Source organism: Eubalaena glacialis, chromosome X, assembly GCF_028564815.1.
Source record: "Eubalaena glacialis isolate mEubGla1 chromosome X, mEubGla1.1.hap2.+ XY, whole genome shotgun sequence".
NCBI classification, from domain to species: Eukaryota; Metazoa; Chordata; class Mammalia; order Artiodactyla; family Balaenidae; genus Eubalaena; species Eubalaena glacialis.
The window spans coordinates 98,126,629-98,144,250 of NC_083736.1; the positions used below are offsets into that span (position 1 = coordinate 98,126,629).

Genomic DNA, 17,622 nt, shown 5'->3' on the forward strand with positions numbered 1-17,622 from the left:
ATTTTTAATCCTTATGGTAGGTCAACTGCACCTCACATGTGATGTCATTTACATATTTTTTCACAGTAATTACTATTGTAGCTGAATTTATGGGAAGAATGAGACCCACTTTCTTGATTTCTCTCTCGCTTTACAGAATCTCCTTTAATAAAAATTATATTGCATTTCCTATTCAATGGGAATATTCCATTTTCCTTCTACTTCATAAGTTAATGTTTTAAGAGGAAGACATGTTCAGGTAAAATAGTTGCAAATAAAAATTGTAATATGTTATACACATTTTCATTGTTGATTTCAATGTGTGATGTAGAATTTTTTAAAAATATTTATTAAGTGGCCTGCTGAAATTGTGGAGTAGAGAAGTCCAAGGATCTTTCAATCCACTGAAGCAACGAATAAGCTTCATAAAACTGTCAGAATCAATTTTTTTGAAACTCCGGAATCTAATCAAACACATTCAACAGCAACCCAAATGTCCACTGACGGATGAAGGGATATAATGTTCACTGACAGATGAACGACTAAACAAAGTATGGTATATACATACAATGGGCTATTATTCAGCCTTAAAATGGAAGGAAATCCTATCACACCTTACCACATAGATGAACCTTGAGGATACTATGCTAAGTGAAATAAGCCAGTCACAAAAAGACAAATACTGTATGATTCCACTTCCATTAGGTATTTAAAATAGTCAAATTCATAGAAACATAAGTAGAATGGGAGTTACCAGTAGCTAGGGGAGGATGGAAAGGGAAATCACTATTTAACAGATGTAGAGTTTAAGTTCGGCAAGATAAAAAGTTCTGGAGATCTGTTTCACAACAATATGAATATACTTATGCGTGCTGAACTATACAAGTACAGATAGTTATGATGGTAAATTTTATGTTATGTGGCTTTTTTAACCACAGTTTTAAAAACGCAACAACCTGGGGAGTCCTTAAAGAAGAAAGAAGCTGATAATTGTTGCTAACAGAGTGTCAAGGCATTTTTATTTACCTGCTTATCATCTGCCACTCGCCAGCTCAGAGATGCCCATGTGGATGATAGCCCACATGCCTGGAATGGCTTGTTAGTGCCAGAGGAGCAACATGAACCTTGTTTTCAAAGAAATGTGATTGTGTATTGTGACCTATCCGGCAGCTCCCTGAGGAGAGCTGTTCAGGGGCTTCTCTTTGTTTTGCATCCCTCAAAATGTTCTCAAGGTTTGAGTAGCCTCCCTGGAGGTATATGTCAAAAGCCTGTAAAGGAACATACAAGCCACCATCTGGAGCAAGGAGTAACAGACATGGCAAGAAGCAGACGAACTGAAAAGCCTTGCAAGGAAGAAGCTGGGGAAGGAGACACATGGAGGATTAAGGGTTTTGAAATGCTTTTGTTTATATTGGGGACTCTCAAAGGACACATGTATACCCAAGAATAGATGCATAGTTACAAAAGACCTGAGAAGGCCCGAGTTTTAACCTCTGCTGACCTTAAGGTTCAATATAAGCAGGAAGTGAAACTGAAGGCTGAGTTCTTAATGGCCTGGCTAAGCACTGAAAGCGTGCCCCAACTCAGAGTCAATGCACAAAAAACAGGAGAGGTTTTGTTTGTTTGTTTGTTTGTTTGTTTTCGCTCCTTTCCTCCTCCTCCTCCTTTCCCCCTCCTCTTCCTCCTCCCCACTGTCTTCCTCCTCCTTTCTCCCCTCCTCCTCCTCTTCCTTCTTCTTCTTCTTTTACTTTCTCTTTTTCTATTGACTCCAGGCTTTTAAGGAAATCTCTGTCAAATCAGTAGCTGGCCACTAGGCTAACAGAACAGAGACTTCAGTGACTACACACAACAAAGAATACACTCTTTGCAAAAATAGAAAAATTAGAAAAGTAACTAAGCAAAAAACTACAGTATACAACAGCAGAAAAAATAAAATAAACCTGAGGAGAGTAACCAAAAGAGAGTTGGTTGTGTATACTAATATTAGATTTTTAAAAATTAAAAGATACGAAGAAGGACATTATATATTGGTAAAAGGGTCAGGTAATCAAGACTATATAACAATTAAAAACATATAAGAACAGTATGGAGGTTCCTTAAAAAACTAAAAATAGAACTACCATATGACCCAGCAATCCCACTACTGGGCATATACCCTGAAAAAACCATAATTCAAAAAGAGTCATGTACCACAATGTTCATTGCAGCTCTATTTACAATAGCCAGGACATGGAAGCAACCTAAGTGTCCATCGACAGATGAATGGATAAAGAAGATGTGGTACATATATACAATGGAATATTACTCAGACATAAAAAGGAATGAAATTGGGTCATTTGCAGAGATGTGGATGGACCTAGAGACTGTCATACAGAGTGAAGTAAGTCAGAAAGAGAAAAACAAATATCATATATTAATACACATATGTGGAATCTTAAAAATGGTATAGATGATCTCATTTGCAAAGCAGAAATAGAGACACAGACGTAGAGAACAAACGTATGGATACCAAGGGGGAAGGTGGGGTAGGATGAACTGGGAGATGGGGATTGACAAATATACACTATTGATACTATGTATAAAATAGATAACTAATGAGAACCTACTGTATAGCACAGGGAACTATACTCAATGCTCTGTGGTGACCTAAATGGGAAGGAAATCAAAAAAAGAGGGGATATATGTATACATATAGCTGATTCACTTTGCTGTACGGTAGAAACTAACACATTGTAAAGCAACTGTACTCCAATAAAAAATTTTTTAAATCACCAAATTATGGAATTACATTTGACTGTTAAAAATAACTTATATTAATTATATTCAAAGTTAATTATATTAAACTAAATAAAATTAATTATATTTTAAATTTTTTTAAAATAAAAACATATACACAGGTAACAACAAAACCCCAAAATATATGAAGCAAAAATTGATAGAATTTAAGGGAGAAATATTTTCTACAATAATAGATGTAGTGTTCTATAACCCACTTACAATAATGGATAGAATTACAGAAATGATCAATAAAGAAATAGAGAACTTGAACAACACTGTAAACCAATTGAACATAAAATATATATACAGAACACTTCACCATACAACAGCAGAACACACATTCATCTCAAGTGCACATGGATCCAGGATAAACCATATGTTAGACAACAAAACAAGACTCAATAAATGTAAAAAGATTGATTGAAATCATACAAAGTATATTTTCTGACCACAAAAGAATATAACTAGAAATCTATAACATAACTAAAACTTGAAAATTCACAAATATGTGGAAATTATACAACACACACTTAAACAACCACTGGATTAAAGCAGAAAACACAAGACAAATTTAAAAGTAACTTGAGATGAATGAAAATAAAAGCACAATATATCAAAATTATGGGATGCAACACATGCAGGACTCAAAGAGAAAATTATGATCATAATTGCCTATTATAAAAAAAGGTATCAAATCAATAATCTAACATCGTATCTTAAAGAACCATAAATAAAAGAGCAAACTAAATGCAAGGCTAGCAAAAGAAAGAAAATAATAAACTTACAGCAGAGGTATAAAAATACAGAATAGAAAAACAGTAGAGGGACTTCTCTGGTGGTCCAGTGGCTAAGACCCTGTGCTCCCAATGCAGGGGCCCAGGTTCAATCCCTGGTCAGGGAACTAGATCCCACATGCCACAACTAAGAGTTCGCATGCTGCAACTGAGTTCACACACCGCAACTAAGAGTTCAAATGCCGCAACTAAAGATCCCGCATGCCGCAACGAAAAAGATCCCGCATGCCGCAACGAAGATCCCATGTGCCGCAACTAAGACCCAACATAACCAAATAAATAAATAAATATTTTAAAAAAGAAAAACAGTAGAAAGAATCAACAAAACCAAAATTGGTTCTTTGAAAAGATCAACAGAATTGAGAAATTTTTATGTAGACTAAGAAAAACAGAAGATAAAAATTGCTAAAACCAGAAATAAAAGTGAGTACATTACTACTGAACTTACAGAAATCAGAAGGATAATAAGAATGCTATGAATGACAGGATATCAACAAATTGTGTGTTATATGAAATGGACAAATTCCTAGAAGTAAACAAACTATCAAAACTGATTCAGGAAAAAATAGAAAATATGAATAGTTCTATAATAAATAAGGATATTAAATAAGTAACCAAAAACTTCTCAAGTAAGAAAAGCCGTTGACCAGTCTTCACTGGTGAATTCTACCAAACTTTTAAAGAAGAATGGACATTTATCCTTCTCAGAATCTTTGAAAAAATAGAGGGGGGAATTCTTCCATACTCATTTTGTGAGGCCAGCATTACCCTGTTCCTAAAGCCAGACAAAAACAATATGAAAACTACAGACTAATACCCCCATGAATATAGATGCAAAAATCCTCAACAAAATACTAGCAAACTGAATACAACAGCAAATTTAAAAGATCAGATACTATGACTAAGTGGAATTTGTCCTAGGAATTCAAGGGCAGTTCATGATACAAAAATCAAACAATGTAATACATCATCTTAATAGAATAAAGGAAAAACCCCACATGATCACTTCTACTGATGTAGAAAAAAACATTAACAATTTCCAACACCCTTTCATGATTAAAACCCTCAACAATCTCAGAATAGTAAAGAACTTCCTCAACCTGATAAAGGGCATCTAAGAAAAATCCACACCCAATATACATACTGATGAAAGACTGAAAACTTTCCCCTGAGATCAGAAGCCAGACAAGAATGCCTGTTTTCACCACTTCTTTGAAATATTATGCTGGAAGTTCTAGCCAGAGTAATTACTCAAGAAAAAGGAAAATAATGCGGCATTCTCTTAGTTACTCTGGGCCTTTTGCCTCTCCCTATTAATTTTAGAATCAGGGTTTTTTTAATCCATAATATAATTTGCTGGAATTTTGAGTGGGATTGTGTTGAATCTATAGATCAAGTAGGGAAGAACTGACATCTTAACAATATTGTTTTCCTACTCATGTATATGAAATATTTATTTATTTAGATCTTTTATTACTTTTGTAATAAAAAGTAATAAAAGAATTTTGTAACTTTCCTCATACAGATCTTGTACATATTTTATAAAATTTATGCCTAGGTATTTAGGTTTTTGTACTAATGTAAATGGTGTTGTGTTTTTAATTTAAATTTCCAACTGTTCATTGCTGATATACAGGAAAGCAATTGACTTCCGTATATTATCCTTGTATCCTGCAACCTTGCATAAATGTTTACTAGTTCCAGGACATTTTTGTTGATTCTTTTGGGATTTCCTTCATTGATAATGATATCATCTATGAACAAAGAGAGCTTTATTTCTTCCTTTCCAAACTGTATTCTTTTTATTTCCTTTCGTTGTCTAATTGCATTAAATAGGACTCTCAGTACAATACTGAATAGGAGTAGTGAAACTGGCCATCTTGCCTTGTTTCTGAACTTGAGGAAAGCATCTAGTTTCTCACCATTAAGTGTTTTGTTAGTTGTAGGTTTTTTTTGTAGATATTGTTTATCAAGTTTTGGAAGTTCCCCTCTATTTCTAGCTTCTTCAGAGTTTTTATCATGAATCTGTGTTGGATTTTATCAAAAGCTTTTTCTGCATCTATTGATATAATCATGTGATTTTTCTTCTTTAGCCTGTTGATGTGATGAATTACATGAATTGATTTTTGAATAATAAGCTAGCCCTTGTATACCTGTAATAAATCTCTCTTAGTCATGATGTATTGCTTTTTTAATACATTGTTGGATTCAGTTGGCTAGGATTTTGTTGCAGATTTTTGAATCCATGTTCATGAGAGGTATTGTTCTAGAGTTTTCCCTTTTTTTGTAATGTCTTTATCTGATTTTGGTGTGAAGGAGATGCTGGACTTCTTCAGGAGCAGTTCTACTGTCTTCTTCTAGTGTATGGACGGTGCTTTCTTGTGCTTTTGTTTGTCTCTTAATTTTTTTTGTAAACTGAGAATTTTGAATATTACAATTGGTGCACTCAGTAAATAAGATTCTCCTACCTCTCCCAAGTTTATTGTCGTAGTCTTTGTAGGAGTCGTTGTTTGTTTGTTTAGTGACTTCTGTACTAATTTTGTAAAGTCTGAATTCCTTCTCATTTGTAGACATTGAAATCTCTTTTTTCTTCCACTTGCTTAGTGGTCAGCTAGCGATTTGACAAAGATTCCCTTAAAGGCCTGGAATTTTTAAAATCCCAGTTTTTGCAGACAGGGCCTTTGTGTATGTTGAGGCATGTCTTCAACACTGAGCCTGTCAGTTTGTGACTCTGCCTTTTGTCCTTTTTTTTGCTTGCAGAGCATAGAAGTCAGCCAGAGATGAGAGCTTATAGCCTTCTCAGGTCTTTTCTTAGTATACACTCTACTCTGGGCTTGTAAGAGGCTTTCTATATTTTCAGGAATATGTCATAGTTTTCCTAGCCCTCATTTCCCAAATGTCTCATTCCCAGACTTTCCTAGGCATTTTGGTGAGTCTATTAATTGTCCCAACTGTAATCCATTACCCTGGGCAGCAGCAACTGATTTGACTTTGAGTGTTTTCAAAAAATGTACCCAGTAACCACCACAGGGCTGGGAGAGTTAGGTGTGATAAGAGCAAGTCTTTAAACCAGTACTCCAGGGATGCACGAGACAGACCAAAACAATCAACCACCTTTCTTTTACAATAAGGTCCCTATTATCTTTCTAGTACAGCTACCCATACGGAGAATGCAGCCTGTTGTCTTCAATGCCACCACCAAACTGGGGAGTGGGGAATGGAACCAGGGTAATTTAAAATATCACAAAAATCTCTTATCAAGTTTCAGCCTTTTTTCCTTGATTCTTTCCCTGGTTGCTGCAAGCTTTTGGTCAGTGTCCAGAGTTCTTTAAAAGTTGATTCAGATAGGTTTTTCCCCCAGTTTACTCATTGCTTTTGTGGAGGACAGAATTTTCTTGTTATCTACTACGCCATTTTTTGTTCAATTCTGTTTTTTAAACTTTTTAAAAAATTACACTCTTGTGAAATAACTGTATATTCACAAGCAGTTATAATAAATTATACAAGAGACCCTTTTTACGTTTTGTTGTCCAATTTGCCTCATTGGTAACACTTTGCAAAAGTATAGCATAATATCACAACAAAGCTATTTATATTGACACAATCCACCAACCTTACTTAGATTTCCTCAGTTTTACTTGAGCTTCTGTATGTGTATTTAATTATATACATCTTTTTCCCTGAGTAGGTTTGTGTATTCACCACCACAGTCAAAATACTGAACAGTTCCAACACCATGAGGATCTCTTTTGTTGCTCTTTCATAAACTTACTTACCTCCCTCTCCTCCTTCACCCATCCCTAACCAGTGGCAAACACTAATCTATCCTCCGTTTCTCAAATATTATTTCAAAAATGTTATGTAAATGAAATAATAAGATTTATAACCTTTTGGGTTTGTCTTTTATCACTCACCATAATTTCCTGGAGTTTCATTCAAGTTGTTGTGTGTATAGCTTATTCATCTTTATTGCTGAGTAGTATTCCACAGTATGACTGTAATATAAAGAAACTATGGTTTCTTTAACCACTTACCCTTTGAAGGATAACTGAGTTGTTTTCATTTTAGACTATTACAGATAAAGCTGCTGTGAACATTTGTGTGAATATTTTTTATAAAAATGAATCTTCATTTCTCTGAGGAAAATCCCTAAGAGTGCAGTTGCTGAGTCCTATGGTAATTGCGTGCTCAGCTTTATAAGAACTTGCCAAACAATTCTCCAGAACAGTGTATATCATTTTTACTTTCCACCAGTAATATATGTGTGATCCCATTTCTCTGCATCCTCACCAATGTTTAGCATTGCCCCTCTCTCTTTATTTTTTTCTTTTTTGGCCACACCACGCTGCTTGTGGGATCTTAGTTCCCTGACCAAAGATTGCACCCGGGCCCTGGCAGTGACAGCACTGAGTCCTAACCACTGGACTTCCAGGGAATTCCTGCCACTCTCTTTTATTTTAGCCCTTCAAATAAGTATGTAGTGATATCTCATTGTGGTTTTAATTTGCATTTCTCCAATGGTTAAATATATTGAATATCTTTTCATGTGCTTGTTTTCCATCTGTATAGTCTGTTTGGTAAAATGTCTGCTCATGTCTTTGGCCTACTTTCTAGCTTCTATTTACTATTGAGTTTTGAGAGTTCTCTAATATAATCTGAACGCTAGTCCTTTGTAGGATGTGTACTGTGCAAATATTTGTCCAGTTTGTAGCTTTTCTTTTCATCCTCTTCACATGGACTTTCAAGAGCAAAAGCTTTCAATTTCAATGAGGTCTAATTGATCAAGTTTTCCTTTTTTTCATTGTGCTTTTAGTATAAGAACTAAGAACTCTGCTTAGCCTTATTTCCCAAAGATTTTCCCTCATTCTTTATTTTTTCCAGAAATTTTATAGTTTTACGTTTTACATTTAAAGCTGTGCTCCATTTTGAATTAAGTTTTTTAACAGGTATGAAGTTTAGGTCACAGTTTATTTATTTTTGGATGTCCAATTGCTCCACACCATTTGTTGAAAAGCCTATCCCTCCTCTACTGGATTGTTTTTACAACTTGGTCAAAAATCAATTGAGCATAGTTGTATGAGTCTATTTCTGGATTGTCTATTCTTTTCCCTTGAACTATGTATGTATCTCTGCACCAGTACAACAATATCTTCCTTATGGTATAGATATAGATATAGATACACACAACATTGGATAGAGTGGTGTTATTCTTCTTCTACAAAATTGTTTTGGCTATACTAAATCCTGTGCCTTTATATATACAATTTTGAATAAGGTTGTCTATGTCTACAAAAGACTACTGAGATTTTTATAGGAATTGCAACAAGCCTATAAATAAATTCACATCTTTACTATATTGAGTCATCCAATCCATGAATACAGTATGCCTCTCCATTTATGTAGGTCTTTTATTTCTTTCCTCAGCATTTTGTAATTATCAGCATACAGAACCTGTACGTGTTTTGATAAGTGTATACCTAAGTATTTCAACTTATTTGCAATTATAGTAAATTATGTTTTTTTCAATTTTGGTTTCTGCATGTCCATTGTCAGCAAATAGAAATACAATTGATTTTTGCATGTTGATAGTTTATTCTGTGACCTTACTGAGCTAACATTTGTTCTAAGCAGATTTCGTAGGCCTATACAATTCCTTTGCATGAATATGTGGTAGCAGCTATTATGGCATATAATAAAAATGTACACTCATGAAAGAATCTGGAAACTATGTCACTAAACAAAACCTACATGTACTAAGTATCATCATATGAGAAACATGGAGTAGAAGTGGAAATTAAGAGGACAGAAATATACTTAATAGTAAAGATAGGCACTTCAGGCAAGAACTTGTCATTGGGGCTGCCAATCATTGCAAATTTCAAAACTTAGAAGATAACAATGTCTCAAGTGACACTTCTGATAGAGGAGTCAGTATTCATGAGTGGGTTTTTCCCACTCATCCATAGATGTTTAAATAATATGGTTCCATGTTGACCTCTTTTTTTCCATATTGACCTCTTAAAAGGAGATTTCTCTCACTGAATTTAAAATTAAGCTTTCTCATCTAAACAAGTTGCATAAATGATTGGCAATACTGAAGCTAAGATTGTGTCCATGTACCCTCATTTCATCAAATACCATTCAATTGTTGCTATGGTCTTTGGCAACACCATGTACTATGTTCTGGGAACATAATTTTCCATGGCATAATTGCCTTAAAAATCTGGAAGTTGTTTGTTTTCTACTTGTATTTATGATGAGCTTCTTAGAATGCCAGCTTCAGGACCACCTTCAGAGGGATTTTTTGACTCTTTTATTTCTGCTTCATATCTTAGGGCCTGGCACATAAGAGGTACCCTCAAAACATTTGTTAAATAAATTAAATGAAGGAGTGATATGGAAATCAAATCTCTTGATACCTCCTCTTTATTTGTATTTTTTTAAAAAGTGAAGCTCATGAGAAACCTGTGATTCAACTCCTGTGATTTCTGAGGCTTAAAAATACTTTACCAACAGAGAGGTATTAGTCAAAGGGTACAAACAGTTATGCAAGATGAATAAGTCCTAGAGATCTACTGTACAGCATAGTGCCTACAGTTAATAATATACTGAATACTTAAAAATTTTCTAAGAGGGTAGATCTTAAGTGTTTTTATCACAAAAATGATAGTAATAAATAAAGAGGACAGGAGAAAACTTTTGGAGGTGATGGATATGTTTATGACATAGATTGTGGTGACGTGACGTTTTCATGGTTGTATACTTATCTCCAAACTCAAGTTGTATACATCTAAAATGTACAGCTTTTTATGTCAATCATACCTCAATAAAGTGATTTTTTAAAAAGCACTATACTCATTCCAATGAAATACATCAGAGGATGTAGCTGTTGACATAATCTCAGCATTATCCAGGCATCAGGAACGACTTTGGCCAAAATTAAATAGAAAAAATACATGGTGGAGGAGTTTAAGATCTTTGAGTTTTAATTTAATGTGACATAGGAGCAAAATAATTTTTATTAAATTCTTTGGAGTTTATTTATTTATGGGAAGTTCATAAAGGGAAAGGGGAACTTTTTATTCGTTTTCAAATTTGGAGCATCTCTACATTCTGGTCATTTTATTATTGGTATATCTAAATGTGATCTTATATTAGAACTTCTGATGAACTATATTGAACAACATAGACGGATGTAAGGGAAGATGGGAAATAGGAGAGGGAGTGAACTTAGAGTAGGAAACTAGGACTACAGAGAAAGCAAGACTATGTTTGTAAATGAATAATTTGCTGCTACAGGTGTGGGAAATCTTGCTAATGAGAGCGTGGTAGCCAGGTGGCTAGATGAAATCCACAAGGAATTGATGGTACTACTGACTGTAGTACCAGCAGCACAGGGCTCAATTGGCAAGTAAGAAAGTTTCAATATGGTGAGTAAAAAGACACCTCTAATAAAATCTGGTGATGGGATATGCAGCTACACACTTGGCTTACTTAAGTCTAATTAATGGTTAAGACATGTGAGTTAAAAGAACAAAGACCTTATGAAACATTGGGATGAAGGTGGGTCGAAGGTCCTCCATTTCCCTGGCTACTGGTTTCCCTGTTGAAGGACTTCACAGTAACACTCCTGATCTCTCTCCCTAAACTTCCCTCCCTTGGGGAGGATGAATGGTGAGCTTGGGAGAAGAAATTGTATGCCTGGATCAGTCCCTTCTTTTGTCATTGGATCTGACTGTCTACAATGAGGGTTCATTCTGGCTTTCTTTATGCTGTAATTAAAATGGACCCTTTCTGTGGTACTAGGAAATGATGAAGGCAGCAATTTTCTAGCAGTAACAGAGATTGGATAAGTAAACTTGTCTAGCTCAAGGGGGAATTATTTGCAAGCGTTTTGGTTAAATATCAGGAATAAAGCTAACATTTTGATGTCCACCTCTCTGTCACCCAAATCTTATTTTTCAATTGATTCTAATCTAGGGAACATAAAGAAGTACTTAACACATCTTCTATATTAACTTCAAAAGAAAAATAAAGCCATTCAAATCTCATGAGTTTTCCAGGATGACTTAATATAAATATAAATAATTAGCAGGAAGAGAAAAGTAGGAAATTTTTTTGTGGATTGTTCCATTTCAGGAACTTTGGGTGATATTTCAAAGTTTCAAACTTAAAAATCACTGTACCATATATACACTACCAAATGTAAAATAGATAGCTAGTGGGAAGCAGCCACATAGCACAGGGAGATCAGCTCGGTGCTTTGTGTCCACCTAGAGGGGTGGATAGGGAGGGTGGGAGGGAGACGCAAGAGGGAGGATATGGGGATATATGTATATGTATAGCTGATTCACTTTGTTATACAGCAGAAACTAACACACCATTGTAAAGCAATTATACTCCAATAAAGATGTTTTTAAAATCCTAATATTAAAAAATAAGAAGAAGAAAGAAAGAAAGAAAAAGAAGAAAGGAAGAAAGAAAGAAAGAAAGAAAAGAAAAGAAAAGAAAAGAAAAGAAAAAAAATCACTGTACCAGACACTGAGAATATATTCCTTTTTCTGTGAGATTTCTCTTGAAAGGCCTTTGTCACTTCTGTTCTTTGGTGAGCAATACAGAACGTGGGCTATAGTCCGAGATATTCTAATCCCAGAGTGTATTTCAAAAGCCATTATCTTCAGATGTATTTATATATCATCTTTATATAAACCTGCCTTTGTATTAAAAGAAAACATTCAAATATATTTGGAATTTTAGGATAAAAGGAAATATTATACTAAATGAGAAGTTGAAAAAAAATCTTTCCTTAGAATTGGGAAGTTTGGGGTAAGTTATTGGCACAGATGGTACACAATAAGAAAACATTTTGTTTATCCAAATTGAGAGTCCAGCTGATAAGTATGTGATTGAACTACTTAGCATAGTAAAATGTAAGGCTTTTTTAAAAGAAGGGAGAGTTTTCTGGGCACATTTGTGAGAAACAGAATTCTTCCACTGCCTTATTGGGACATTTATGTACACAGGGCTTATTCATTGAACAATGGAGTATATTTTATACAGCTTTACTTTCTGGTGCTTCTGGCATCTAATGTAAGCTTCTGGGTTGATCAACATTTTAGTCCTCTGAAGAAAAGGGAGTTGGTTTGTAGGCTATGTGTGTGTTTGTGAGGTGAAAGTAGTGGTAGAAACATGAAAATGGGAGTGTTGGTTCTGGTTCCAGGTTACACAAAATAAGCACATCACCCATCTCTGCCACTGAATACAAATAAAACTTGAACAGAATGCATGGAGAAGCTATATGAGGACTCTGAAATGTAAATAGCAACGGGTAAGTTGGGAAAGGACAACCAAATTCAAAGTATCATGGAACTGACAGTGGGTTTAACATATTTTTTTCTCTTTGAACTCCCTGCCTTGAATGTAATACACTCTGAAACCCAGAAGCGAGCACTGCAGTGTAGAAAGTGAGGGCTCCAGAGAGCTTAAAGAGTTGGAAAGGAAATGCCTAACATTCATAGAGATCATAGATATGTCCCTTTTTCTTTCTATCTTTGAAATATACCTCATATTACATACTTTTTTTCCAAAACGCATCATCAAATTAAATATAAAACCAAAAACTATAAAACATCTGAAAGAAAACATAGGAAAAAAATCTTTGTGACCTTTGGGTAGGCAAAGATTTCTCAGATGTGACACCAAAAACATGATTCATAACAAAACTAATTGATAAACTAGACATTATCAAAGCTATTCTCCTTGGAAAACACTGTTAAGAGAGTGAAAAGAGAAGCTACAGAGAGAAAATATTTTCAAACCACACCTTGATAAAGGACACATATCCAGAATATACAAAAAATCTCGGAACTTAGTAAGAAAATAAACAACCCAACATAATATAAAATCACAAAACTCAATAATAAGATAATAAACAACAGAACATAAGATGGGAAAAGGATTTCAACAGACATATATATGGAATCTAAAAAAAAAAAAAAAGGTCATGAAGAACCTAGGGGCAGGACGGGAATAAAGACGCAGACCTACTAGAGAGTGAACCTGAGGACACGGGGAGGGGGAAGGGTAAGCTGGGACAGAGTGAGAGAGTGGCATGGACATATATACACTACCAAATTTAAAATCGATAGCTAGTAAGAAGCAGCCGCATAGCACAGGGAGATCAGCTCGGTGCTTTGTGACCACCTAGAGGGGTAGGATAGGGAGGATGGGAGGGAGACGCAAGAGGGAGGAGATATGGGGATATAGGTATACGTATAGCTGATTCACTTTGTTATAAAGCAGAAACTAACACACCAGTGTAAAGCAATTATACTCCAATAAAGATGTTTTTTAAAAAAAAGGTATAGAAATAACAAATTAGTACATCAAAAGATGTTTAACATCATTCATTATTAGGAAAATTTAAATTAAAACAAAAATGAGTTAGCACCACACACCTATTAGAATGAATCAAATTAAAAATATTAACCACACTAAGTACTGGAAAGTTATGGAGAAACTGGAACTGTCATACACTGCTGGTGGGAATATAAAATGGTACGGACACATTGAAAAACAGTTTGGTAGACCACAAATAACAAATGTTGCCAAGGATGTGGAGAAAAGAGAACCCTTGTGCACTGTTGGTGGGAATGTAAATTACTTGTAGCCACTGTGGAAAACAGTATGGCGGTTTCTCAAAAAACTAAAAATAGAACAGCTAACACAACATTAAAAAACAACCATACTCCAATAAAAATTAATTTTTAAAAAAACTAAAAATAGAACTACCATATGACCCAGCAATTCCAGTCCTGGGTATATATCTGAAAAAAACAAAAACACTAATTCGAAAACATACATGCACCCCAATGTTCATAGCAGCATTATTTACAATAGCCAAGATATGGAAGCAACCTAAGTGTTCATCAATAGATGAAGGGATAAAGAAGATGTGGCATATATATATAATGGAATACTACTCAGCCATAAAAAAGAATGAAATTTTGCCATTTACAGCAATGTGGATGGACTTGGAGGGGATTATGCTAAGTAAAATAAGTCAGACAAAGACAAATACTGTATAATATCACTTATATGTGGAATCTAAAAAAATACCACAAACTAGTGAATATAACAAAAAGCAAACAGGCTCACAGATATACAGAACAAACTAGTGGTTACCAGTGGGGAGAGAGAAGGGGGGAGGGACAAGATAGGGGTAAGGGATTAAGAGGTACAAACTATTATGTATAAAATAAATAGCTACAAGGATATATTGTACAACACAGGGAATATAGCCAATATTTTATAATAACGATAAATGGAGTATAACCTATGAAAATATTGAATCACTATGTTGTACACCTGTAACTTACATAATATCATACATCAACTATATCTCAATAAAAAATAAAAATAAAGAGGAAGAAAGAACTCTAAGGGATTGGTGCTATGGAAAATGTTTGTCAGCTGGCTTTATTGTCCTCTGAGCCAGCTGAGTGGTGGGTGGGGCATTTGCTTCCTACCTCCCATTTTTTTTATTCCTCTATTACTTACAGCATATTTATACAGAAATCTATATGAAATGAATGGTTATGTATAAACACAAATGTTTTATTTTTGCCATAGGTGTTTTTGATATTTTTTTCATATATTTCTTTTCCTTTGATTTCAGCCTCTCCCAAAGGTTTCTAATTAGCCTCCTTTCTGATCACAGGGCTATCAATAAAAATGATTGTCTGAAAAAAAATGGTTTGGCAGTTTCTTAAAAAGTTAAACACATACCTACCATATGATCTAGACATTCCACTCTTAGATATTTACCCCAAAGAAATGAAACTATATGTGCATAGAAAGATTAGTGCACAAATGTTCATAGCAATTTTATTTGAATTAGCCAAAAACCGTAAACAGGAAAAATCCACATGTCCATTAAGAAGTAAATGAATATAGCAGCACTATTCACAATAGCTTAGACATGGAAATTACCTAAATGTCCATTGAAGATGAACGGACAAAGAAAATGTGGTACATATATACAATGGAATACTACTCAGCCATAAAAAAAGAATGAAATAATGCCATTTGCAGCAACATGGATGCAACTAGAGATTATCACACTAAGTGAAGTAAGTCAGAAAGAGAAAGACAAAACCATATGATATCACTTATATGTGGACTTATGTGAAACAGAAACAGTATCACAGACATAGAGAACAGACTGGTAGTTACCAAGGGTGAGGGGGTTGGGGGAGGGATAGAATGGGAGGTTGGGGTTAGCAGATGTAAGCTTTTATATATAGAATGGATAAACAACAAGGTCCTACTGTACAGCACAGAGAACTATATTCAATATCCTATGATAAACCATAATGTAAAAGAATATTTAAAAATGTATATATGTATAGCTGAAACACTTTGCTGTACAGCAGTAATTAACACAACATTGTAAATCAACTATACTTCAATTTAAAAAAAGAAGTAAATGAATAAACTACAAACTGTAATATATCTATACCTATACCTATACCTATAACTACATCTACATCTATATCTCTATACCTATGTATATATCTCTATAGAAATATATCAGTAATGAAAATGAATTATTGATATATGCTACAACCTAGATGAATCTCAAAATAATTATCATAGTGAAAGAGGAAAAGCAAAGAGAAAGCACATAGTGCATTATTGCATTAATATGAAATCACAGAAAATGCAAGGCCTATGAGTAACTGTGGAACAGGAGGGAGGCTGCAGGGAGTGGGAACAAGGAAGGATTATCAGAGGAGTGAGGAAGCTTCTAGGAATGAATGAAATGTTGCTATCTTGAGAGTGGTGATAATTTCATGAGCTTATGTATTATACAAAAACTGTGTTGTATAATTTAAAAATGTTAACAGTGTGTTTTATGTCAAATATACCCATGTACAGCCATTTAATAAAGTAAAATAATGGAAAAAGACATACCATGCAAACATTAATCAAAAGAATGCTGGAGTGGATATATTACTATGGTAAAAATTAGATTTCAGAACAAGGAACATTAAAGGGATAAAGAGGGGAATAACAATGATAAAGGATTCAATTGAAGAACTAAAAATCCCAAATGGGTATGTGCCTAACAACTGAGCTTCAAAATAACTGAAACAAAAAAGACAGAAATTAAAGGAGAAATAGAAAATTATGCATTTATTGTTGGAGGTTTTAACACGATTCTCTGAATAATTTATGGAATAAATAGTAAGTTTGAATAAGATTTAGACAAGACTATGAACTAACCGATCTAATTGATATTTATGGAGCACTCCACACAACAACTAGCATAATAAACATTCTTTTCAAATGCATATGCATCATTTACCAAGATAGACCATATTTTGGACCACTAAAAATCCTCATTAAGACTAAAATATTAAAATTATGCAAAATACCTTCTCTGATCATAATGGAATTAAACTAGAAATAAATTATAGAAAAATACTTTTAATACCCACTGTTTTAAAATTAAACATCATTCATAAATATCAATAACTCAATATGTCAAAGGGGAAGCCATAAGAAAAATTAGAAACTATTTTGAATGGAATAAAAATGAAACACAACATATCCAAATTATTGTGATGCTTCTAAAGCAATACTTAGAGAGAAATTTATAGCATGAAATCCTCGGAATAAGAAAGAAGAAAGATCCCTAATCAATGATCTAAGCTACCACATTAAGAAATTAGCAGAAGAGCAAATTATACCCACAGCAAGGAGGAAGAGTGAAATGATAAAAATAAGAGTAGGAATCAATGAACTTGAAAGCAGAAAATCAATAAAGAAAATGAATGAAAACACAAAGTGATTCTTTTATAAGGTCAAGAAAATTGATAGCACCCTAGCCTGACTGATCAAGAAAAAAAAAAAAAGAGCAAGAGAAAAGAAATAAATTACCAATTATCAGAAATTAAAGGTAAGATATCACTGCAGAGACTATAAACATTAAAAATATAATAAGGAAATATTATGAATAAGTTTTAATGCATAAATCCAACAACATAAATGATATAAACTAGCTGCC

At 34.0% G+C, this 17,622-nt stretch overlaps 1 protein-coding gene across 4 annotated transcripts in view; it reads left to right on the top strand.

The window, feature by feature from the left end:
• The window catches only part of PWWP3B (PWWP domain containing 3B), a 112,397-nt gene that overhangs the window by 36,654 nt on the left and 58,121 nt on the right, over positions 1-17,622 (top strand). Inside the window, exon 6 of one of the 4 annotated variants that reach the window (XR_009698897.1) lies at positions 918-1,087. The exons of the other annotated variants lie outside the window; for them this stretch is intronic. The gene's annotated coding sequence lies outside the window, so the exon portion shown is untranslated. Of the gene's footprint in view, positions 1-917; positions 1,088-17,622 lie in introns of those variants that run through there. 4 annotated transcript variants of the gene reach the window in all.